The 25,191-nt window shown below is 42.4% G+C and overlaps 1 long non-coding RNA gene and 1 other non-coding gene across 2 annotated transcripts; both read left to right on the forward strand.

The window, feature by feature from the left end:
- Nucleotides 1–23,330, forward strand: LOC106842432 (uncharacterized). The gene is made up of 6 exons (XR_011502573.1): nt 1–279; nt 841–880; nt 3,459–3,642; nt 5,700–5,788; nt 7,291–7,379; nt 23,235–23,330. It is a non-coding gene; the product is annotated as an uncharacterized lncRNA (long non-coding RNA).
- LOC123283657 (small nucleolar RNA U13) lies at nt 11,395–11,498 on the forward strand. The gene has a single exon (XR_006524333.1). It is a non-coding gene; the product is annotated as a small nucleolar RNA U13 (small nucleolar RNA).
- Nucleotides 23,331–25,191: the final 1,861 nt, after the last annotated feature.

Raw genomic sequence — 25,191 nt, forward strand, 5'->3', positions numbered from 1 at the left:
AGCCCAGGCACACAGGGCACAGGCATGTGTCCTAGGATTGTGGAAGAGGCAGCGCTGGGATACGAACCTGGGACATGGGGCTCTTGGCCCCCTGCGCCAGGCTGAGGAAGACGTGTGCTTGAACCAGGCTTTGAAAATTGGGGAGGGTTTGATGGGTGCAGGTAACGGAGCAAGCTCTGCCCTCATGGCCGTGAGACCTCGGGAAGACGTTTGATCTTGGTGGGCGCACTTTCCTCCTCCGTAAAAGTGGCCGCACTTAGGAAAACGAGTAACTAATATGTAAGTAGTGCTTTGCAATGTGTAAAGCACTTTGAATTGTGTTGTCATAGATGAAGCCTCACAATTAAGACACCAAGTAAGGGTTTTTATTAGCCCCCTTTACAGATGAAGAAACTGTGTCGTAGACAGGTTAATTAGATCAGGGAGTAGCGACAGAGGGTTACTACTGAATAAATCCAAGGTTTTTCAGGATAACTGCCTTAGATGAGCACAAAGCTTGGAAGCTGACACATCCTGTGACCTCATCATCCGAGCTCCTGGCTACTGGTTTAAAATACTGGTCTTGCTGGGCCTCCCTAACTACCAACCACTGTATCCCAGCAACCCAGATCAACACGACACAGCAGTTTTAATTATTATTATTTTTTTAATGTTTCTTACTGGTTTGGGCTGGACCAACTATGAGGAGTCCTTGGGCAAGTCAAAACTGAGAGGGGGTCGGATGGGGGGCAGGGTTGATTGAGTTCTGAAACTTCCAACTGGTTGTTTTGGATTTTCTAAGTAATAATTATTTTGAGGGCATTGGTGATAAATAATAATTTTTGTCCTTCCTATTGACAGGTCCACCTCCTAGCAAATTATTGGAAGGAACATGAGAAACGTAAGTAGGGATTTTGAAGTATCCGGTAAAGGAAGCAAACTTATTTATAGAATAATGGGAATTTGGTGATACCGTTCCTGGATGTATAAAATTAATTGGCAGGTGCTTATCAAATACCAGTTTTTGAGGAGTGTATTTACTAATACATGCGGAGAGGTCTACACAGGTGGCAGTCCGCTACCACAAATACTGACAAGTACACTGAGAGACGCGGTTTTCTTTTCAGTCCCCACAGGCCTGTGAAAGGGAAGAGGGGCCAAGTGTTTCCTAGTGGCTGTCATATGTGCCAGGTGTTTTCTGGGCTGTGTTTCCACCTATCCTGTAATCTCCTTTATCCTCACAACAGACTTAAGGGGCAGGAGGAGTTCTTATCCTTTTTAGAAATGAGACTGAAGCTTAGGAAAGTTAAGTAAACCAACCCTGTCGATGCCGAAAAAACTTTTCCCTAAACCACAGTTCTCACATTTTTGATCCAGGTTCAGAGTCAACAAATATGTAATGAAGTTTTGCCAGGTGCTTTTGAGTATTTTATTCACTTCTCGTGATAACTCACCATACCTTTTGCTCATTTCAGCTGATCACCTTGAAATCAATTAGCAAGCCTTTGAAAACAAGTAGCCCCCTCCCTCATACAGGACAGGAGATAAGCATTTGTAAATCCATGGTAATGTTATAGCCGCCCTTTTTAAATATGGCGTGGTTCTGTGGGGATACCAACAGCAGCAATTCCCTTAGTACAATCCTGACATCTCAGAAGGAGTGGCGCTAAACAAAAATGTGGGCCTTATGTAAGAAATTGAATTGCAAGAGCATTTTCTTCTACTGATGACAGTCGAATCTGAAAATGCTACAGTTTTCCTGTGATAAATGCACACAATGTTGATTAATGGGACTAACCATCCATCTGATACTTGGACCAATTAGGTGCTACTTATGAAAAAAACATCCAATGGAAATTCCAACGTCGCCAGCAAGAAAGGTGACTTGTAGATTCTTAAAAGGGTATTGAGGGAAAGAGTGACAGAGGCAGCCTTCAGTCCTAACCCTCCTCCCACTGACCTCTACGACTCTGAGTGACTTTTTAAAAAATATAAATCTGCTCAGGTCATTTTTTTTGCTGCCTTTAGAGGAAAGGCACATTGGACAGTCAGGAGGCAGATCAGTGGTTGCCTGGGGTGGAGGTGGGAACAGGCATTGACTGCAAACAGACAGGAGGGATCTTTTTGGGGTGATTGAAATCTTAAACTGGATTGTGGTGATGGTTATACAACTCTGTAAATTTACTAAAAATCATTGAATTGTACGCATGGAAGAGATGCATTTTATGGCATGTAAATTATACCTCAGTCAAACTGTTAAAAAATAAGCAAAACCCCTTCTGGTCCCCGTCTCTTACCCAGTCAAGGCCCTGCACGCTCAGCAGGTGCCCACCCTCCAGCCTCTCCCAGCATGCCCAGCATGTTCCCTGCGTGTGAACTGTCCAGAGCTGGTTGCAGGACTTTCAATAAAGCCCCGGTCTTGGTCATCTCGGTGCCTTTGCACATGCTGCTTCTCTGCCCGGGCTCTCCTTCCTGCCCTTGTCTGCCTGGGGGACACTTGCTTTCTTCCTTCAGGACTCAGCTTGAGCATCTCCTCTGCCGGGAAGCTTTCCCTGACTTGTCCAAGCAAAACCAACTGACATTGTTATTGTTTTTAATGTGCACATCTGGTACCCTCACCAACCTGTGAGCCCTCTAACTGTGACCTCTTCATGTGTAGAACCCAACAGGTCTGATGCGTAGAATGGTTGTTGAGTTAATGCCTGTGTTGTCAAGGTCACCCTTCAGAGCATACCATATACACATACACGGGTGGGGAGTGACCCATTCGTCCATTCACTCACGAACATTTCATGCCAAAGTACTGAAAAGTGGGTTCAAAAATGATTAAGGTGAGATGCTAGTCCTCAAGGAGCTGTGCATCGAGTGCAGGAGAAAGTGGTGTTAGATCCTGGTCCTGCTCTGTCTAAACCATGTGTCTCTGCAGGTTACTTAATCTTATGTAAAATGGGGATGGTAGTCTTAGCCACCTCATATATATGAGAGGATTAGATGGGTTTTTATAGGTAAAGTGCTTCCAGCAGGGCCTGGCACAGAGTGTGCTCTGCAAGTGTGTGTTAGTACTGCAGTGCATGGTGAGTGATGGGGCAGAGGATCCGGGGAAAGATTCCTGAAGAAGGTATCATGAGCTGGGTTGTGAAGCATGATTGGAAGTTACTTTTTTCTGTTTACCCTGATGCATGTGGAGTGCAGTGTCAGCTACGTTGCAAAAAAAGACTGTCAGCGTTATTGTCGACGGGGAGAGGTGTGAGGACAGGCCCATCAGGCAAAGATGGAGGAACGGCACCTTGTGGGAGGCGTTCACTTTTATGGTTTGCCCCAGCCTCAGTTTCCTAAGAAATCCTGTTGAAAAGAGTGGTGAAACCGGAGGCTTATGTGCTGAATTCAGCCCGCAGAAGTGTTTTGTTTGGCCTGGACTGTGGTTATAAAAGTTTTTGAAGTAGTATTTAAAATTTTACAAAAATAATCTGGGTTTCCAGCTTCTCTCTTAAAACAGAGTTAGAAGATGAGCTGATACCGGATTTCTCTGCCTACGTGGTGGGCAGCATTCCGCTGGAGCCGCTAGCTCTGTTTCCTCTAGAAGGCGTCGTCCTCTTCAGTTTGCTGGTCCTCACTGTTTACAGGATTCAAGCGTCTGTACTCACATCTGGCCGCTGAGAGCAGGTGAGTGTGTGACTGCTGATTTGTTGTCTGCATGATGCTCATCCCAGAACAGACCTGTCACCCTGGACCCCTGTCTTACTTGTGGTTTAGAATGGACAACCTAGGGCAAAGGAGTCCTAAGAAACTGTTTTCTTCTCCCAGTGTAAGCCCCCTGCCTGCCCAAGGCCATGCCTGTTCTTTTTCTTTTTTGGGGGGAAGATTAGCGCTGAGCTAACTACTGCCAATCCTCCTCTTTTTGCTGAGGAAGACTGGCCCTGAGCTAACATCCATGCCCATCTTCCTCTACTTTATATGTGGGACGCCTACCACAGCATGGCTTTTGCCAAGTGGCGCCATGTCCACACCCGGGATCCGAACCGGTGAACCCGGGCCGCCAAGAAGGGGAACGGACAAACTTAACCGCTGCACCGCGAGGCCGGCCCCATGCGTGTTCTTAAACATCACCCCTCTCTTCAAGGTCTAGGAGCATGTGAAAAACACTGGATATGGATTAGGAGACCTGGATCTGTTTTTAATTTTTATGATTAAATTTGCTATATCTTTATATTTCTGATTTTCAAACAGTACATAAAAATATGTAAAATGGAAATTTAGACTCCCTCAAAATGTATCCCCCCCACACTCTGTACTCACCATTAACAGTCTGCTCTATACTTTTTGCACTTCTTAAAAACTGCCGTTTCCTGAGTGCTTGATATATGCCAGGCACTTGGCTGAGCGCATTACATAAATTCTCTCTTTTGATCCTTGCAACAACCCTATGAGGTAATTATCATTCCCATTTTACAGATGGAGAAACTGAGTCTTAAGTAATGTGTTCAAGGTCATACAGTGAGTATGAAGTGGAGCCAGTGTTCCAAGAGTTTTCTTTCTGACTCCAAAGCCCTTTCTCCTAACTGTCTCAGGGTAAAGCCTTCCTGAGAAGATGGCCGGTTAGGAACTAAACATACTCCCCTGAAGAAGTGTATTTGTTAAGGTCTCCTCCTTACGCCTATTCCCCATTCATTCATGAAATGCTTCCTGAGCGGCTGCTGTGCGGGGGGGGTTTCGGGAACCTACAGGAGGGATCAAAGTACTCCCCCTCCGGGAATTCACGGGGGCAGATTACAGAGAGTTTTGGAGTGATCAGTGAAGCACGGGAATTATGTGCAATGCACAATGATGATAGAAAGGAGGGAGCAGTTCTGGCCAGGCGGAGGGGAAGGGAGGCGTCAGGATAAGCGATATTTAAGCTGTGTCGTGGTAGATGAGTAATTGTTTAATGGGTACACAAAGGGAAAGGATAGTTCAGCAGAAGAAACGGGGTAGGGAAAAGCATGGTAAGTTGGAACAGTAGTTTATTCAGGGAACTGAAATCATTTATTATGGCCAGAGGCTAGGATGTGGAAAGGGGCTGGCTAGGTTGGCGGACGGGGTCCCGAGCATGAGGGGCGTGGAGGTTGTTCTGAGACATTTGGGTTTTAATCTGTAGGCAGTGGGAGCCGTCTGCAGTGTTTATGAAAGGGGAGTGACGTGATTGGTTTCTATGTTAGGGAGAGTCCCACATCAGAGTGGAGAATGGAGTAGAGCAGGTGGAACTGGGGGCGGGGAAGCCAGGAAAGGAACCGTTGCAGTTTGCTCATTGGAATGGATGTGGAAATGTCCAGTAACTGAAAAAAATGATAACAGCTGCCATTCATTGAGCCCCACCGTGTGGCCAGATTCTGTGTGAAGTGCTCTGCGTGCATTATCTTATTACCTTTACAACTACCCTTTGAGCCAAGTGCTGTTATCTCCATTTTACAGGGAAGGAAGCTGTGAAGATGACTTATATTAGGTATATCATGACTAAGTGATGGAGCCAGAATTCAAATCCGTGTCTGTGTGAATCTAGAGCCCTGAGTCTACAGATCTAAATCTAAATCTGTGCTGCAAATTTACCCACCTGTGCCTAGTACTAGGCAGGGTATCCAGATCTTTGTACAGCATCTAGTTCTCCATCGAAGACGTCTCGAATCTGTCTTCTTACCTCTGTCTCCTACCACCCAGATGAAGTCACCGTGACTTCTTGCCCACAGGCCTACAGGACACCCCAAGTTTCCCTGTGTCCTCTCCTGCCACCCTGAAACCTGTTCTTCACACAACAGCCTGACTCATCTCTTAAAATGTAAGTCAAACCATGCCATCCTCGTCCTTAAAACACTCCCTTTGCTCCTCATTGCTCTTAAAATCTAATTCCTTGGGGCTGGCCCCGTGGCCGAGTGGTTAAGTTCGCGCGCTCCGCTGCAGGCGGCCCAGTGTTTCGTTGGTTCGAATCCTGGGCGCGGACATGGCACTGCTCATCAGACCACGCTGAGGCAGCGTCCCACATGCCACAACTAGAAGGACCCACAACGAAGAATATACAGCTATGTACTGGGGGGCTTTGGGGAGAAAAAGGAAAAAAATAAAATCTTTAAAAAAAAAAAAAAAAAAAAAAAAATCTAATTCCTTACTCTGACCTATAGGGGCCCGTGTGATCTGTCAGCTGCCTGCCTCACCAACTTCATTTTGCGTCATTTTCTCCCTCTCTCATTGAATTCCAGCCCTACTGCCCTTCTTTTTTTTTTGAGGAAGATCAGCTTTCAGCTAACCACTGCCAATCCTCCTCTTTTTGCTGAGGAAGACTGGCCTTGAGCTAACATCCATGCCCATCTTCCTCTACTTTATATGTGGGACGCCTACCACAGCATAGCTTTTGCCAAGCAGTGCCATGTCCACACCTGGGATCCGAACCCGTGAACCCTGGGCCGCTGAGAAGCGGAACATGCAAACTTAACCACCACGCCACCAGTCCGTACTGCCCTTCTTTCTGTCACTGGAACATGTTAAGCTTGTTCTTGCCTTGGGGAATTTGCATTTGTTGTTTCTTTCTAGAATGTTCTTTTCTTAGATAATCTCATGTTTGGCTCCTTCTTGCCATTTAGGTCTCTGTTTAAATGCCGTCTCCTCAGAGAGGCCTTCCCTGAGCCCTCAGTCTAAAGTACTTCATGAAGCTCTCTATCATATCACCCTTTTAATTTTCTTCATTGAACTCATCAAAATATACTATTCAGTGTTTGTTTCTTTTCTGCCTCCTTCTGGTAGAATGAAAGCTCCCTGAATTGTAATAGCTAAAACTTATAGACTCTTCTCTTTGTTAGGCACTATTCTAAGTGCTTCAATATATTCACTTATTTAATCTTTATAAAATTCTAGGAGGTGGATACATTTTACTGATGAGGAAACTGAGTCTCAGGGAGGTTAAGTAACTTGCCCAAAGTCACACAACTCTATGTGGCACAGCTGGGATTTGAACCCAGGCAGCCTGGCTCCAGCATCCACACTCTTAATCAAGTGAAAGCAGGGGCCTTATCTTTCCAACCTCTGTATCCCACCACCCTGGACGTGGCATGGCACTTAGCAGGCTCTCCATAAAAATTGTGAAATGCAAGATGAGAGTCACAGTAGAGACAGAACTACCTTCTGAACAAAAACCTAGGAATTATCCTTGATTCTGCTCGCTCCCACTCCGAGATCCATCTGCAAGTTCTGAACTATTTCTTACCACAAAACGTATCCCAATATGTCCACTTTTCTGCATTCCCACTGCTACCGTCCTCGTCCAGTTCACGAATGGCTTTCTCCTAGACGACCGCCAACAACCTCCCAACTGGATACCTAAATCTGAGGGTAACTCTTCTAACTGGTGATTGACATCTGCCGAAGCAAAGAATCAGGTGTGTTATTAAGGCAGAAATGTTTATTTATGCTGAATGAAAATTTGCCAGCTGACTTATACCTTAGCAATATGTCCATTTATCTCCATTACTGGTTTGAGTAGGGTCAGACTCATGGAATGTTTGAGACCCTAGATCTGTGGTTCTCCAACCGTGTGTTGAGGTGCTCTCAGACATGACAGGGAACTCACAGGGGTGCTAAGGGGTGTTTTAAAATCTTAGGGGAAACCTAATGTGTTAGTTGCTAGGCTGCCATAACAAAATGCCACAGACTGAGTGGCCTAACCACAGATATTTATTTTCTCACAGTTCTGGAGGCTAGAAGTCCAAGATCAAGGTGTTGGCAGGTTTCAAGTCTTCTGAGGCCTCTCTCTTTGGCTTGCAGATGACCACCTTCACCCTGTGTCCTCACATAGCCTTTCCTCTGTGTGCACACGTATTTGTGTCTTAATCACTTCTTATAAGGACACCGGTCATATTGGATCAGGGCCCACCCATGTGACTCATTTTACCTTAATTACCTCTCTCATGGCCCTGACTCCAAATACAATCACAGTCTGAGTACTAGGTTTGGGATTTCAATACATGACTTTGGAGGGGGCAGGTCGGGGGGCGACATCTGTCTGATGCTGCACAAACTGCCAGCTTGAGCTATTTCAACATTAGTTCCCACTAAATTCCTTTTGACAATCGTCATATCTTTGCAAAGCTGAGGTTTTGAAGGTTGTGATAAAAAGTAAGTACTGTGTGTATATCAATGTGGAACAGGAAATGAGAGGGGTGGTGCCCTGTCTGGTTCCAAGCTTTGGGAAGGTGTGCGGTGCCCAAAAGGCATTAAGTTGTTAGGACATAAACACTTAATGAATTCATTTGGGCTTTCTACTTAATGAACAGAACTGTGAGGTATTTCTTGTAGGCCTAGGGCATCATGAACAATTACTGAAACCCTAAAGGCAACGTGAATGGAGAAAATTTGGGAACCTTTACTCCAAATAAGGAAGTGGATCCCGGAGATCAGGAACACCAGGGGAAGTTTTTAATTATACAGATTTCTGCAGGTCCCACCCAAGACCTATGGAGAAAATATTGGGGACTTGAGTACAAGAACCTGGGTCAGTTTGGGAATCCACTGGTCTAGCCTAACCCCTTCATTAAGGCCTAGAAAGGGAAATCTCTTGCCAGAGGTCATATAGCAAGTTAGTGGCTGAGATGGGACTAGAATCCAGTTTCTAATGGAATCCATCAGATTCTCCTCCTCCTTATCAGCATTTATGATACCCACACCTGCAGATGTTATCATGGCCATCTGCTACTTAAGCAGACATGGCCCTGACCTCAAAGGCAGATAGCATTGGAGCTGGCCACGTGGCCGAGTGGTTAAGTTCGTGCGCTCTGCTTCGGCAGCCCAGGGTTTCCCAGGTTCAGATCCTGGGCGCGGACACGGCACCGCTCATCAAGCCGTGCTGAGGCGGCGTCCCACATGGCACAACCAGAAGGACCATAACTACAATATACAACCATGTAGTGGGGGGCTCTGCAGAGAAGAAGAAGAAGAAGAAAGAGAAGAAGGAGAAGAGGCCGAAGAAGAGATTGCCAACAGATGTTAGCTCAGGTGCCAGTCTTTTAAAAAAAAGGCAGATAGCATTACATGGACAAAGTCCATATTGAATACATTAATTTCATTTAAAAACTTTATGTTGTACAAGACGTATATGAAGAAAACTACAAAACTCTAATGAAAGATATTAAAGAAGAATTAAGTAAATGGAGAGATACTCTTACGTTTATGGATAGGAAGATTCAATATTGTCAAGATGTCACTTCTTCCCAACTTGATCTATAGATTCAGTTCAATCCCAGTCAAAATCCTACTGAGTTATTTTGTGGATATTAACAAACTAATTGTTTGTATGGAGAGGCACAAGACCCGGAATAGCAACTCAATATTGAAGGAGAATGTCGTCAGAGGGCTGACACTACCCAACTTCAAGACTTCTTATAAAACTACAGTAATCAAGACAGTGTAGTATTGGTGGAAGAATAGACAAGTAGATCAATGGAACAGAATGGAGAGCTCAGAAATAGACCCCACATAAAAATAGTCAACTGATACTTGACCAAGGAGCAAAGGCAATGCAATAGAGCAAAGATAGTCTTTTCAACAAATGGTGCTGGAACAACTGGACAGTCACGTGCAAAAAAATAAATCTAGACACAGACCATACACCTTTCACAAATGTTAACTCAAAATGGATGATAGACCTAAATGGAAAACGCAAAACTATAAAACTCCTAGAAGGGGCTGGCCCCGTGGCCAGGTGGTCAAGTTCACATGCTCTGCTTTGGTGGCCCAGGGTTTTGCCAGTTTGGATCCTGGATGCGGACAGGGCACGGCTCATCAAGCCATGCTGAGGCGGCGTCCCACATAGCATAACCAGAGGCACTCACAACTAGAATATACAATTATGTACTGGGGGGCTTTGGGGAGAAGAAGAAGAAGGAAAAAAAAGAAGATTGGCAACAGATGTTAGCTCAGGTGCCAATCCCTAAAAACAAAACAAAACAAAAAAACAAAAACTCCTAGGGGCCGGCCCTGTGGCTGAGTGGTTAAGTTTGCATACTCTGCTGTGGTGGCCCAGAGTTTCGCCGGTTCGGATCCTGGGCGCAGACATGGCACCACTCATCAGGTCACGTTGAGGCAGTGTCCCACATGCCACAACTAGAAAGACCTGCAACTAAGATATACAACTATGTACTGGGAGGATTTGGGGAGAAAAAGTAGAAAGAAAAAAAGATTGGCAGCGGTTGTTAGCTCAGGTGCCAATCTTTAAAAACAAAAACAAAAACAAAAAACTCCTAGAGGATAACATAGGAGAAAATCTAGATGACCTTGGGTTTGGCAATGACTTTGTATTTTTATTTTTTTGGGGAAGATTAACCCTGAGCTAACTGCTGCCAATCCTCCTCTTTTTGCTGAGGAAGACTGGCCATGAGCTAACATCTGTGCCCATCTTCCTTTACTTTATATGTGGGACGCCTACCACAGCATGGCTTGCCAAAAAAAAAAAAAAAAAAAAGCTGCTCCACATCATATGTCACCAAGGAAATGCAAATTAAAAAAACATTGAGATACCACTTCACACCTATTAGAATGGCCAAAATCTGGAACACTGACAACACCAAGTGCTGGTGAGAATGTGGAGCAACAGGAACTTTCGTCGCTGATGGGAATGCAAAATGGTACAGCCACTTTGGAAGACAGATTAGCGGTTTCTCACAAAACTAATAATCTTACCATAGGATCCAGCAGTTGTGCTCCTTGGTATTTACTCAAAGGAGCTGAACACTTATGTCCACACAAAAGCCTGCACGTGGATGTTTAGAGGAGCTTTATTCATAACTGCCAACACTTGGAAGCAAGCAAGAAGTCCTTCAGGAGGTGAATGGATAAGTAAACTGTGGTACATCCAGACAATGGAATATTATTCAGTGCTAAAAAAAAATGAGCTATTAAGCCATGAAAAGACATGGAGGAAACTTAAATGCATATTACTAAGTGAAAGAAGGCAATCTGAAAAGATTACATACTGTATGATTCCACCTATATGACATTCTGGAAAAGACAAAACTATGGAGACAGTAAAAGGATCAGTGGTTGCCAGGGGCTAGAGCGGGGGTGAGGTGAATAGACACAGCACAGGATTTTTAGGGCAGGGAAACTTCTCTGTATGATCCTATAATGGTGGATACATGTCATACATTTGTCCACACCCATAGAACGTACAACACCAAGAGTGAACTCTAATGCAAACTGTGGACTTTAGGTGACAATAATGTGTCAACGTAGGTTTATCAATTGTGACCAATGTCCCACTCTGATGGGCGATGTTGATAATGCAGGAGGTGGTGCATGTGTGGGGACGGGGTGTATGGGAAATCTCTGTACCTTCTGCTCAGTTTTGCTGTGAACCTAAAACCGCTCTAAAAAGTAAAGTCTGATAAAAAAATTTTGTAAATCCTTTTATGCTTCATAAACATGATGATTGGGTGTTCATGCTATTGTGTGAGATGCGCCTCCCTCAAACCTTGTTACGACCTTGGCACATTACCTGTCTGACGTGAAAAAAATTTTGTATCTAGAAGTCAATAAACAAGTTTGTGTATTCTCCATTAGTAGCATTATCCACTTAGTGAAGTGAAAAGAGGGCTTTGCAAAGTACGTAACTCTCTAATTAATCAAAAATACTTTAACAAGCATCTATCTATTGAAAGACACGGGACAATACAAGAGAAACATAAGACATCGTCCCTGCGGAGCTGAAAGTCTGGTTCTTTGCCCTGAACTGTGATAAATCATCTTGCAAATGGACTTTAAAACCCCACCACTCTGTTCCATCTCTGTATCTGTAGTTCAGAGGCCAAGAAAAAGTGTCCACTGTTAATGGCATGTTCTCCAGCAGATATGTAACATCTTATTTGCCTTAAATGAGAGAAGGAATGTAAAAAAACCATCTGTAAACTATAAAGTGCTTTACAAAGACAGATTATTAAAGTTGCTTTGTGGGATGAACGACTTAGTTCCTGCCTGTTGAAAGTATATAGTGGAACAAAAAGATGGTTTAGAATCTGAGCAAGGATTAGAAAGGAACCCCTGGGGATTTTCACTTCCTATGACGAGCATTTCACAAGTTTCAGATTTAAGGAGCCAGATGGGGGCCTTAGAACCCAGTGGAGAATTATTAATATTTAAAAATATTTAAAATGTTTTTGGAACATGGGACCCAAGAAGACAGACTAGAGGAATTAGAACGGTTAAGCCCGAAGAAGATAACGTATCTATTTATTGAGAAGATAAAGCTAAAGGGTGCCTTGTGTTGAAATAGGTCAAGGGAATCTCTGAAAAGATGGTTCTGCTGCCACCGCCTACGGGAATTTATCTGGGGCTCTCAGAATAAGCCCAGATTCCTCTCAGTTCTCTCCGGTACTTCTCTGCAGTGTCCTCTGTGTAAGAACGTACTCAGTCAACCGTCCAGAACTTCTCAAATTCTAAGAGTCAGGCTTTGGAAGGCGGGTAGGAGGTAGGGGTGGGGCAGGGGGTGAGGTCAGCTAGCTTTCTCTTGAGGGTCTTTTTACTCATGGGTCCCTGTGTGGTCTCAGAAAGTGTTAACAGTTGCTCCCCTGGCTAAGGATTCTTCAGGAGAGTTTACTCAGGAGGCACGTGGTTCCCCGTCACTAAGGACACCTGGCCCTCCAGGAAGCTGTAACACTGGTGGTTATTCTCTCCTTTGGGTGGCAAATGGAAACCTAGCAGCCCTTTTTCAAGCCGGTCCTAGTGATTAGTACAGAGAGATTCCCCTGGGACTTCAGCAGGTGGCTAGTGATTGTTTAACAACCTCCCAGGGTTTCATTTAAGGAGAGGCATGGGTGTGGGGAGCCTGGTGGAGAGGACAGAGAGAAAGATGGTTTTGGCACAAGGGACCCAGGAAAAAAGGCGAAACGGCTTGGAACAATGCCTGGTGCATAGTAAGCGCTGTGTGTTTGTGGAAGAAGGGGGCAGAATGCGTGTTTAAATAGGGTGGTCAGGGTAAATCTGACTGAGAGGGCGAGATTTGAGTAAAGACTTGAAGAAGGTGAGGGAATTTGCCCAGTGGGTCTCTGCGGAAGGAACAGTCTAGGCAGGAGCATAGACTACAGCATAGGCGGCGTCTGTGGTTGGTGAGAGACTGGGAAGGCAGCTTCCGGCTCCTGTGAGGCCTGTGAGGTCTTGGGCTTTGGCTCTCAGTGAAATGTGGGCCACCACTGTTTAGCCCAGGAACGAGATCTGACTTATACTCTGCTGTGTTGGGAATAGCCTGGGGGCGTTGAGGGGCAAGGGGTGAAGCAGGAAGATCTGGTAGGAGGCCTGGCAAAATTGGGCAGGAGGTCAGGAGGCCAGAGTAATCATGGAGGTGGTGGGAGAGTGTGAGTCTGGAAATTCTGTGAAGTAGAGCTGGCCTTAACTCCTGAGTATTGGCCTGAGCACTTGGATACATGTGGTTGCTGTCAAGTGGCTGTGAGAAATAAAGGATTGTCTTGAAGTTGGAAGTTCTTTGATTCATTCAGAGTATTTACTGAGCACCCACTGTGTGTTAGGCATATATTGACGAGGAAGACACATGCCACAACTAGAAGGACCCACAACTAAAATATACAACTAATCTCTAGTTGGCATTATTTGTTCACACGTCTGCTGTCTGATTCTACTGACTAGAATGATTGCTCCGCGTGGGTAATGGTCTTAGCTTGTTTTTCAGATTTAGCCATGTTCGTGCATTTATCAGCAGTTCATTCATTTTTATTGTTGTGTAGTGGCCTGTTGTACCAATTTGTTTATCTGTTCACCTGTTGAGGGACAATTGAATTGTTTCCAGGTTTTATGGCTGCTATGGTTTCCAGGTTTTATGGCTCCAGGTTTCCAGGCTACTATGAATAAGGCTGCTATGAACATTCTTTTTGTGGACAAATATTTCATTTTCTTGAATAAATACCAGAAGTAGAATTGCTGGGTCATAGAGAAATTATGTGATTAGTTTTTTAAGAAATAGTCAAACTTTTTTCTGAGATGGTTTTATTTGTTTTGTTTTATTATTATTATTATTTTTATTGCTTTTTCTCCCCCATTCCCCCCGGTACATAGTTGTATATTTTAGTTGTGGGTCCTTCTAGTTGTGGCATATGGGACGCCGCCTCAACATCGCCTGATAAGTGGTGCCATGTCCGCGCCCAGGATCTGAACCGGCGAAACCCTGGGCCACCTCACGGAAGTAGAGTGTGGGAACTCAACCACTCAGCCACGGAGCTGGCCCCATAAGATGGTTTTATTCTTTTTTCTCTGCCAGCTTTGTAGGAGAGTTTCAGTTGCTTTATGCCCTTGCTAACATTTGGTATTGTCAGTCTTTTCATTTTAACCTTTCTAGTGGATGTGAACTGGTGTCTCATTGTGGCATTTTAAAAGTAAACTTTATTGAGGTATAATTTACATATAATAAAATTTATCCATTTAAAATCTACAATTCGGCACAACTAGAAGGGCCTACAACTAGAATATACGACCGTGTACTGGGGGGCTTTGGGGAGAAGCAGCAGATGAAAAAAGAAAAAGAAAAAAAATCTATAATTCTGTGGGTTTTGACACATGTATACAGTTGTGTAACCACCACCGGAATCATTTCCATCACCCCAGAAAGCTCCTCTGTGCCTCTTGCCTGTTGACAAAATAAAACAGCCAGTTATTTTACCAGCAAAATGGTTTCTTTGGGAATAGCAAAGGAATTGCAACTGGGGACAAGCCAGCTGTAGCAAAAGCCATACGCAAGTCCAGCAAGCAAAGGAGAAGAACGCTATTTTATAGAGAAAAAGGAGGAAATGGGGAGTTGTTTTGAACAAAAGTCCATCGATGGAAAGCGATAGTTCAGGACGGTGACAGTTTCTCATCGGCTGAGTTGCTGCAGGAATGGGTTTCTTGTGGGGGATGCAATGTACATCTCTTCCTGTAATTGACATTCTTGGTGGACTTCTTTTGTTGTCGGTAATTGACAATCCTTCCTGTAATTGACCTGGAGCGGTAGTGCTCTGAGGGCTCCCCCTTCTTGCCTCCCAGCTCCATTTTAAGTGAGGTTTCCCTTTATTAATTTTCACATGCCCTTCTCCAGCCATTTCCCCCGGAAACCACTGATCCTCTTTCTGTTACTACAGCATGGTCTTTTCTAGAATTTCATACAGTATTTGGTCTTTTGCATCTGGCTTCTTTCACTTAGCATAACGCTTGTGAGATTCACACGTGTGTTGTTTATCAGTAGTTTGTTCCTCATGATTGCACTGTACGGAGAGATCGCAAATTGGTTATGCGTTCATCATTTGTCAGGCTGTTTCCGTGGCTTGGCTATTGTGAATACAGCTGTCAACATTCATATGAAGGTCTTTGTGTGGGCACAGGTTTTTCTTTTTCTTGAGTAAATATCTAGAAGAGGGATTGCTGCGTGGTATAGTAAGTGTATTTTAGCTTTTTTAAGAAACTGCCACAGTGGTTCTACCGTTTTACATTTCCACCAGCAGTGGGAGAGAGTTCCTCTTGCTCCATGTCCTTAACAATACTTGGTCTTGTCAGTCTTTTTGATGTTGACCATTCTAATGGGCATGTGGTAGAAGCTCATAGGGGTTTTAATTTGCATTTTCACAATTACAAACGATATGGAGTATCTTTTAATGTGCTTATTGGCCATTTATATACCTTCATTTGTGAAGTGTCCAGGTCTTTTGCCCATTTTTATAAATTGGGTTGTTGTCTTTTTTTAAATTGAATTGTAAGAGTTTTTCTTTTAACATAATCTGAATATAAGTCCTTTGCCATAATATGTATTATGAATATTTTCTCCCAATCCAAGACTTGCCTCTTCCTTTTTTTCTTTTACTTTTTCTTTTTTGTTGAGGAAGATTCGACCTGAGCTAACATCTGCTGCCAGTCTTCTTCTTTTTGTATGTGAGCCACCACCACAGCATGGCCAGTGACAACTGAGTGCTGTAGGTTCACACCTGGGAACTGAACCTGGGCCCTCTGAGGCAGAGTGCACTGAACTTAACCACCGGGCAAGCAGGGCTGGCTCTTCATTTTTTTTTGATGAGCCAAAAATTTTGATTTTGAAGTCCAGTTTATCAAGTTTTTCTTTTATCGTTAGTGCTTTTTGTGTTCTAAGAAAATTTTCCCTATCTTAAGATTGTAAAGATATTCCCCTTTGTTTTCTTCTAGAAATTGTATGGTTTTAGATTTTTACATTGTTTTATAATCCATCTCTAAATAATTTTTATATTTGGTGTAAGACAGGGGTCAAGGTTAATTCTTTACCGTGTAGATATCCAGTTGTTCCAACACTATATGTTGGAAAGAATGTTCTTTCACCATTGAATTATTTCGGTGCTTTTGTTGAAAATCACTTGATCGTAAATATGAGTCAATTTTTGATGTCTCTCATCTTTTCTATTGATTTGTTTGACTTTACACTGATAGCACATCGTCTTGAATATTGACCCTGTATCCTGTGACTTTGCTAAATTCACTTATTTTACTAGCTTTTTTGTAGATTCTTTAGGATTTTCTATTTATACAATCATGTAGTCTGCAAATAAATACAGTTTTACTTATTTATATCCAACTGTTATGGCTTTTATTTCTTTTTCTTATATTACATTGGTTAGGGCCATTGGTACAATGTGGAATAGGAGTGTTTAGAGCAGACATCATTTTGTTGTTCCCAGTCTAAGGGGAAGGCACTCACTATTTATCAAGAAGTATGATGTTGTTACTATAGGTTTTCATAGCTCCTCTGTATTAGTTTGAGGTAATTCTCTGCCGTTCCTACTTTGTGAGCATTTTTATCTTGAATGGGTATTGAATTTTGTCAAATACTTTTCCTGTATTTATTGAGATAGTATCTGATTTTTCTCTTTTATTTCATTAATGTGGTGGATTCCATTGATTGATTTTCAAGTGTTGAACCAACCTTGTATTATTGGTGTAAACTTTGCATGGATATGATTAGCATTTTAACATATTGCTGGGTTCAATGTGCTAATATTTTGTTTTACAACTCAGTAATAATGTTTTTTTGTCTGTGTGAGGAAGATTGGCCCTGAGCTAACATCTGTTGCCAACCTTCCTCTTTTTGCTTGAGGAAGACTGTGTCTAAGCTAACATGTGTGCCAGTCTTCTTCTGTTTTGTGTGGGATGCCGCCACGGCATGGCTTGATGAGCAGTGGTAGGTCTGCGCCTGGGGTCTGAATCTGAGAACCCCGGGCTGCTGAAGTGAAGCGCACGAACTCAACCACTGTGCCTCCGGGCTGGCCCTGTCAGTAATAATGTTTGTTAATTTGTGAATTTTTTCTATGTTCGTGAATGATATTATCTGCAATTTTCTTTTTATATAGTATCAGGTTTTGGTATCAGTGTTATGCTGGCCTCATAAAACAAGTTGGGAAGTTTTTGCTTTCTGAAGGAGTTTGTATAAGATTGGTGTTATTCTTCCTTAAATGGTATAATTCTCCAATGCAGCCATCTGGGCCTGGAGTTTTCTAGTGGGAAGGTTGTTAATTATCAATTCAATTTCTTTAATAGATAATGGACTGTTTAATATTTCCTTATGTTTTAGTAAATTGTATTTTTCAAGAAATTTATCCATTTAAGTTGTTAAATATATTGATTGACCTAAAGTTTTTCATATTTTGTCTTGCTATTCTGTGAGTTCTGTAAAGATTTCCTCTCTTTCATTCCTAATGTTGGTAATTTATGTTTTCTCTCTTTAATTAATCAGAGATTCATCAATTTTATTGGACTTATTCCATTTACGTTTAATATAATTACTGAAACGATTGGTTTTAAGTCTGCCATCTCATAGTTGTTTTCTCTTTGTCCCCTCTGTTCTTTGTTTCTTTATTCTTCCTTTCCTGTATTGTTTGGGTTAACTGAGTATTTTTAAGTATTTCATTCTTTCTTTTCTATTGACTTTATAGCCAGTTCTTTGGATCATTTTTTAAAAATAATTTTATTTTTTAACATCCGTGCGCATCTTCCTCTACTTTATATGTGGGATGTCTGCCACAGCGTGGCTTGCCAAGTGGTGTGTAGGTCCACACCCGGGATCTGAACCGGCGAACCCTGGGCCTCCGAAGCAGAATGTGTGAACTTAACTGCTGCGCCACCAGGCTGGCCCCTGGATTGTTTTTGAAGTGGTTACTTTCGAGATTACAGTGGACATCCTTAATTTATCATAGCTGATCCATATTTAATGAAAACCTTTACGACAATATCATTATATTTACACTTCTACTGTCCTCTGTACTGTTGTCATTGATTTTACTTCTATAAATGTTATAAACTTCACAGCGCACTGTTATTTTTACTTTAAACAGCCAGTTGACTTTTTTAAAACTTTAAGAAAAGAACAATGGTTTTTTATATTTACCCACATATTTGCCATTTTCAGTGTTCTGCTTTCCTTCCTATTGTTCTGAATTTTCATTTCTCCCTCCAGCCTGAAGAATTTGCTTTAGCGTTTCTTGGAGTGAGTGTCTGCTGACTACAGATTATCCCAGCCTTCCCTTATCTGAAATGTCTTTCTTTCTTTCTTTTTTTTTTTTTTAAAGATTGGCACCTGGGCTAACAACTGTTGCCAATCTTTTTTTTTTTTTTTTTCCTGCTGTATCTCCCCAAACCCCCCTCATACACAGTTGTATATCTTAGTTGCCGGTCCTTCTAGTTGTGGGATGTGGGACACTGCCTCAACGTGGCCTGATGAGTGGTGCCATGTCTGCGCCCAGGATCCGAACCCTGGGCCGCCGCAGCGGAGCGCGCGAACTTAACCACTCGGCCACGGAGCCGGCTCCTTTATTTCTTAAAGAAACATTTTTTAAGCCATGGTAAAATACACATAACATAAAATTCATCATTTTAAAGTGTACAGTTCTATGCCGTTAGACACGTTCACGCTGCTGTGCATGTGACCATCACCACCGCCAATCTCCAGAATGTTTTCATCTTCTCAAACTGCAACTCTGTGCTCATTACATACTAACTCCCCAGTGGAATACAGAGCCCAGAAGTAAGCCCTCACATACGTGGTCAAACGATTTCAACAAGGGTGCCAAGACCATTTAATGGGGAAAGGAGTCTTTTCAACAAATAGTGCCAGGAAGACTGGATATCCACTTGCAAAAGAACGAAGTTGGAGCCTTACCTTACATCATACACAAAATTTAACTCAGAATGGATCGCAGACCTGAGAGACCTAAGAAATCTAACTATAAAGAGATCTAACTGTAAAGACCTAACAGCTAAAATTATAAAACCCTTAGGAGGAAACATAGGGGAAAAGCTTCATGACGTTGGATTTGGAAATGATTTCTTGGATATGACACCAAAAGCACAAGCGACAAAAGTAAAGATTGATAAACTGGACTTCATCAAAATTAAAAACTTCCCGAAGATTGGCACCTGAGCTAACATCTGTTGTCAATTTCTCCCCCTCCCCTCCCCCTCCGCCTCCTCCATGTCCCCCAGTACATAGTTGTATATTCTAGTCGTAGGTCCTTCTGGCTCTGCTATGTGGGACGCCGCCTCAGCATGGCTTGATGAGTGGTGCTAGGTCCCTATCCAGGATCCGAACCAGCAAAACCCCAGGCTGCCGAAGCGGAATAGGTGAACTTAACCACTCAGCCCCAGCGCCGGCCCCTAAAAACTTCTGTTCATCAAAGGACACAGTCAACAGAGTGAAAAGGCTACCTACAGAATGAGAGAAAAAAATTTTCAAATCATATGTCTGATGGGTTAATATCCAGAATATATAACGAACTCCTACAACTCAGCAAAAACCCCTAAATAACCCAGTTAAAAATGGCCAAAGGACTTGAATAAATATTTCTCCAAGAAGATATAAAATGGCCAACAAACACATGAAAAGATGCTCAACATTACTCATCATTAGGGAAATGCAAATCAGAACCACAGTAGAAAATAACAAGTGTTGGGGAGGCAATGGAGAAATTGAAACCCTTTGCACTGCTGGTTGGAACGTGAAATGGTGCAGCTGCTGCGGGAAACAGTACGATGGTTCCTCAAAAAACAAAAAATAGAATATGATCCAGCAATGCCACTTCCGGGTGTACATCCCAAAGAATTGAAAGCAGGCTCTTGCAGAGATATTTGTACACCCATATTCCCAGCAGTATTATTCACAATAGCCCCAAATGGAAATAACCTAAATGTCCATTGGTAGATAAATAAATACATTATTCGTGAACACACACACACACCCCCCCCCCGGAATATTATTCAGCCTTAAAAAGGAGGGAAATTTTGACACATGCTACAACGTGAATGAATCTTGAAGACATTATACTAAATGAAGTAAGCCAGTCAGAAAAAGACACTGTTATTTCACTTATATGAGGTCCCCAGAGCAGTTAAGCCCAGAGAGACAGAAAGTAGAATGGTGGTTGCCAGGTGCTGGGAGGGAGGGGGGATGAAGAGTTCTTTAATGGGTATAGAGTTTCAGATTGGCAAGATGAAACAAGTTCAGGACATTGGTTGTACAACCATGTGAATGTATGTAACATTTCTGAAATATACACACAAAAATAGTGAAGATGTTGGGGCTGGCCCAGTGACACAGCAGTTAAGTTCATGCATTCTGTTTTGGTGGCCTGGGGTTCGACGGTTGGGATCCCGGGTGTGGACATGGCACCGCTTGGCAAAAGCCATGCTGTGATAGGCGTCCCACATATAGAGTAGAGTAAGATGGGCATGGATATTAACTCAGGGCCAGTCTTCCTCAGCAAGGAGAGGAGGATTGGCAGCAGTTAGCTCAGGGCTAATCTTCCTCAAAAAACAAAAAAATAGTTAAGATGTTTAATTTTATGTTACACATATTTTATCAGAATTAAAAAAAACTTTGCAAGAGAAAAAAACACTAATTCTGATTTCCACTGTCTGGTGATTATGAATAATTTTGCTATGCATGTTCGTGTACAGGTTTCTGTGTGAACATAAGTTTGCGTCTCTCTAGGTCAAATAGCTAGCCGTAGGAGTGCTGAGTCATGAGGTAAGTGTATGTTTGACTCTATAAGACACTGCCAGACTGTTTCCCAGAGTGGTGGTACACTTTGCATTCCCAGTGTCTGAAAGTTCCAATTCCTCCACATCCTTCCCACCTCTCAGTACTGCCGTATTGGCCCCCTATTCTAACGGGTGTGTAGTGATATCTCATTGTGGTTTTAATTTGCATTTCCCTAATGTCTACTGATGTTAAATCTCTTCCTATGCTTATTTTCTGTTTGTATATCTTTTTTGGTGAAGTGTCCAGATCTTTTACTCATTTTGAAAAATTAGGTTGTTAGCTTTGTTTTGTTTTGAGATATAAGTCCTTTATATGTTCTGGATACCCGTTTTTTTTGATGTTGAGATATAATCAACATATAACGTCATATTAGTTTCAGGTATGCTACATAATGATTTTGATATCATGTATATATTGCAATATAATCGCCGCAGTAAGTCTGGTTAACACCATCATCACACATATTTACAGTTTTTTTTCTCGTGATGAAAACTTTTAAGATCTACTCTCTTAGCAACTTTCAAATATATCATATCGTATTGTTAACTACAGTCACCGTATTGTGATCACATCTCTAGGACTTTTCATTTCATGACTCGAAGTTTGTACCTTTTGACCATCTTCACGCATTTCGCCCACCCCCACCTCCCTCCTGTGGCAACCACCAATCTCTCCTCTGTATCTGTGAGTTTTGTTTTTAGGTTCCACATGTAAGTGAGATCAAACGGTACTTTTCTTTGTCTGACTTATTTCACTTAGCATAATGCCCTCAAAGTCGATCTGTGTTGTCACAAATGGCAGGATTTCTTCCCTTCTTTCTTACGGCCGAATAATATTCCCTTGTGTATATATACCACATTTTTTTGTCTATTCATCCGTGATTAATGGACACTTACATTGTTTCCATGTCTTGGCCTTTGTAAATAACGCTGCAATGAGCATGGGGATGCAGATACCTTTTCGAGTCAGTATTTTCATTTCCTTCAGATAAGTAGCCAAGAGTGGGATGGCTGGATCATATGGAAGTTCTATTTTCAATTTTTTGAGCAACCTCCATACTGTTTTCCACGGTGGCTGTACCAGTTTGCATTCCTACCAACAGTGCGCGAGGGTTCCCTTTTTTCAAATCCTCGCCAACATTTGTTATTTCTTATCTTTTTGATAATAGCCATTCTAACAGGGGTGAAGTGATATCTCGTTGTGGTTTTGATTTGCATTTTCCTGGTGATTGTGATGTTGAGCACCTTTTCATGTGCCTGTTGGGCATCTGTATGTTTTCTTCAGAAAAATGTCTCTTCAGACCCTCTGCCCATTTTTTAGTTGGATTGGTTTTTTTTGCTATTGTGTTGTGTGACTTCTTTATATATTTTGGATATTAACCTCTTATCAGAATATATGATTTGCAAATATTTTCTCCCACTTGGTAAGCTGTCTTCATTTTGGTGACGATTTCCTTTGGTGTACAGAAGCTTTTTAGTTTGATTTAGTTCCACTTGTTTATTTTTGCTTTCTGTTGCATTTGTCTGGTTTTTTGGATACCTTTTTTTATTGTATATGTGATTTACAGATATTTCCTCCCAGTCTGTGGCTTGTCTTTTCATTCTTTTTGCAAAGCAAAGTTTTTTTTTTTGAGGAAGATTAGCCCTGAGCTAACTGCTGCCAATCCTCCTCTTTTTGCTGAGGAAGACTGGGCCCTGAGCTAACATCTGTGCCCATCTTCCTCTACTTTATATGTGGGACGCCTACCACAGCATGGCTTGCCGAGTGGTGCCATGTCCGCACCCGGGATCGGAACCGGTGAACCCCAGGCCACTGAAGTGGAACGTGTGAACTTAACCACTGTGCCACTGGGCCAGCCCCAAAATGCATCCATTTTAAGTACGGTTTGATGAGTAACCACCACGACAAACAAGAAATAGAACATTTCCACCATCCCAAAGAGTACCCTCATAACCTTTTGCAGTCAAACTCACTCCACCCGCAATTCTGGCCCTAGGCAACCACCATTCTGATTTTTGCTACTAATAGATTACCTTTGCCTTTTCAATAATTCCACATAAATGGAGTCATACTGTATATGCTTTTATATCTGGCTTTTTTTTTCACTCAGCCTAAAAGTTCTTTTTGAGATTCACCCGTGTTGTTGCATGTATTAGGCTGTTTCTTTTTATTGCTGCACAGTATTCCAGTGTATGGATGTCCATTTACCTAGGAACAGAGATTTAAGTCGTTTCCAGTTTGGGGCTGTTAAGAATAAAGCTGCTGTGAAAATGCATATCCAGTTCTTTGTGTGGACAAACGTTTGGGGTAGGTACCTAGGAATAGAATTCCTGCATCTCATGTTAAGGGTATGATTAGCTTTATAAAAACTGTCAGACTGGAGGCGGCCCCGTGGTCGAGTGCTTAAGTTCACGTGCTCTGCTTCAGCGGCCCAGGGTTTTGCTGGTTCGGATCCTGGGCGCGGACATAGCACCACTTATCAAGCCATGCTGAGGCGACGTCCTACATGCCACAACTAGAAGGACCCACAACTAAAATCACACAACTGTGTACCAGGGGGCTTTGGGAGAAAAAGGAAAAATATCTGGGAAAAAAAAAAGTGTCAAACTGTTTTCCAAAGTTTGGCATTTTACATGGCAAACAGCAATGTAGGAGAATTCTACTTGTTTCCTATTCTCACCAACACTTGGTATTGACAGTTTTTTATTTTGTTTTTTTTTTTTGATTGGCACCCGAGCTAACACCTGTTGCCAATCTTTTTCCTTCTTCTTCTTCTCCCCAAAGCCCCCCAGTACATAGTTGTACATTCTAGTTGTGGGTCCTTCTGGTTGTTCAGCCTCAGCGTGGCCTGACGAGCGGTGCCAGGTCCATGCCCAGGATCTGAACTGGTGAAACCCTGGGCTGCTGAAGCAGAGCGCACGAACTTAACCACTCGGCCATGGGGCTGACCCCAACAGTTTTTTTAGTTTGAGCCATTTTAGTGGGTGTATAATGGTATCTCATTGTGGTTTTAATTTGCATGTCTCTGAAGACTAATGATGTTAAACATTTTTCATTTGCTTATTGACCATTCACATATCATATCATATGTGAAGTGTCTGTTTAAATCTTTTGCCCATTTTCTAATTGGGTTATTTGTCTTTTTTTTTTTTTGAGGAAGATTAGCCCTGAGCTAACTGCTGCCAATCCTCCTCTTTTTGCTGAGGAAGTCTGGCCCTGAGCTAACATCTGTGCCCATCTTCCTCTACTTTATATGTGGGACGCCTACCACAGCATGGCTTGCCAAGTGGTGCCATGTCCTCACCCGGGATCCAAACTGGCGAACCTGGGGCCACCGAGAAGCGGAACGTGCAAACTTAACCGCTGTGCCACCGGGCTGGCCCCGGATTATTTGTCTTTTTATTAAGTTGTAGGAATTCTTTATCTATTCTAGATGCCAGTCTTTTATCAAGTATATTAAGTAAATGTGTTGTGAATATTTTCTCCCAGTCTGTGAGTTGCCTTTTCATTTTCTTAATTGTGTTTTTTCAAGGGAAGTGTTAAATTGTATTTTAGTCAAATTAGTCACAATTTTCTTTTATGATTCATTTTTGTGTCCTATCCAAGAAATCTCTGCCTCCCCAGGTTTGCAAAGATTTTCTACTATGTCTCCTTCTAGAATTTTCAATAGTGGTAGCTTTTACTTTTATGTCTGAATTAAATTTCTATTTTTTGTTGAGGAAGATTGGCCCTGAGCTAACATCCATCCCAATCTTCCTCTATTTTGGTATGTGGAACACTGCCACAGCATGGCTTGATGAGCAGCATGTAGGTCCAGGCCCAGGATCTGAACCCATGAACCCCGGGCTGCTAAAGTGGAGGACGTGAAGTTAACCACTATGCCACCAGGCTGGCCCCTGGTCTGAATTAATTTTTGAATATAGTTTGATGTATAGATCAAAGTTATTGTTTATTTTCTTGCTTATAACTGTCTGATTGTTCCACTACCATTTATTAGAATGATTATTCTTTCACTGTTGAATTTCCTTGGTGCCTTTGCTGCAAACTAGTTGTCCATGAATATGTGGGTATTTTCTGTTCTGTTCCATTCATCTGCCTGTTCATGCTTACAATAGTATCTTACTATTTTGATTATTATACCTTATAGTAAGTATTGATATCAGGTAGAG

The sequence above is a fragment of the Equus asinus genome, chromosome 4 (genome assembly GCF_041296235.1).
Source record: "Equus asinus isolate D_3611 breed Donkey chromosome 4, EquAss-T2T_v2, whole genome shotgun sequence".
In the NCBI taxonomy this organism is placed as follows: Eukaryota; Metazoa; Chordata; class Mammalia; order Perissodactyla; family Equidae; genus Equus; species Equus asinus.